We start from the raw sequence: 1,668 nt of genomic DNA on the forward strand, positions 1-1,668 counted from the left end.
TGAGTAGTTGGTGGTCTGTTCCACAATCAGCTCCTGGCCTAGTTTTCACAGCTGATATTGAGCTTCTCCAGCGGTTTTTCCCACAGATGTAATCGATCTGATTCCTATCAAAGACCTCTCCAAAATACTTAGGAGCAATAATGGCATTTAAAGATTAAGGTGTCCCTAATCCAGGCAGGCCCCGGACTTTACAGTCACTTGCTTGCTATGAATCAGAGAACTGTGCAGTGAAAGGATGACAGAAAAATAGATGGATGTCCTTGAGTTGCGGTGCTGAAGAAGAGTACTGAATGTCCAATGGACTATCAAAAAAAAAAACCAAACAACAAATAGATAAATATTGGAGAAATTACCACCAGAGTGTTCACTAGAAGTAAAGACAGTGATGCTTCATCTTATATACTTGGGCCATCTTCTTATCATTATTGATAGGAACCATTGAGCCAAGCAAAACTTGTAGCAACCCTATGAACAAGAGACCTGAGTTCTGTCATAATCTATGCCATCCTCATCATCTTTCACACACTTGAGTCCATTAGTGCAACTACCGTGCCAATCTTTTTCAACTAGGGTCTTCCTTTCTTTCACTGACCTTCCACCTTTCCATGTATGTCCTTCTTTAAGGAATAGCTTCTCCTAATAACATGTGCAAAATATTCTTCTCCAACATCACAACTCAAATGCATCAATTCTTCTTCTGTCATCTTTATTCATTTTCCAGCTCTCAGATGCATAGCAAGTCACTGAAAATATGATGGCGTGATTCAGGCACTCTTTCATCTTCAAACCGACATAATTGCTCCTCAGTAATTTGGAGAGATCCCTGACAGCAGACTTGCCCAATACAATATATTTCCTGATCTCCTGACTGCTGGTATCAAAAGGGTGCTGATGGGTGATCCAAACAAGATAAAGTTGTTTACAGTTTTAATCTTTTTTTCCATATATCATGATCCAGTGGTGAGGACTTTTGTCTTCTTGATAGTGAGATATGATCCATATTGAAGATTGTAATCTTTGACTTTCTGGAGCAAGATAGAGTCCTCCTTATTTTCAACAAGCAAAGTTGTGTTATTAGCATAACATAGGTTGTCTTCCTCTAATCGTGATGCCACATTCTTTTTTTTAATAGAGTCTGGCTTCTCAAACGATTTGCTCAGCATACAAGCTGAAAAGGTATAGAGAAAGCATACAACTCTGACAAACACTTTTCCTAATTTAAACCATGCAGTGGCCACTTGCCCAAGATCCAAACCATGATCTTTTCATCTCCTTTGCAGGTGAAAGTTGGAAAATGAAAAAGGTTGACAGAAGAAGAATAGATGCTATTGAGTTGTAGTGTTGGAGAAGAGTGTTGAATATTCCATGGACTTCCAAAAGGACAAATATATCTTATAAAAGGTATAGTAAGGATGCTTCTTGGAGGCAAAGACTTCGTCTCACATACTTCGAGCATGTTGGTGATAGACATCATTTGTGGAATGTCGAAAGTCAGTGAAGGACGGAAAGATTCTCAACAAGAAGCATTGACACAGTTACTATAACAGTGGGCTCAAATAAGTCAGAAATGGTCAGGACGGCACAGGATAGAGCAGGGTTCAGATCCATTATTCATAGGGTCTATGAATCATAGACAACTTGATGGCACTTAACAATATACACTAAATC

Source organism: Elephantulus edwardii, unplaced genomic scaffold, assembly GCF_000299155.1.
Source record: "Elephantulus edwardii isolate Elephantulus edwardi_28Jun2011 unplaced genomic scaffold, EleEdw1.0 scaffold00062, whole genome shotgun sequence".
Classification (NCBI taxonomy): domain Eukaryota; kingdom Metazoa; phylum Chordata; class Mammalia; order Macroscelidea; family Macroscelididae; genus Elephantulus; species Elephantulus edwardii.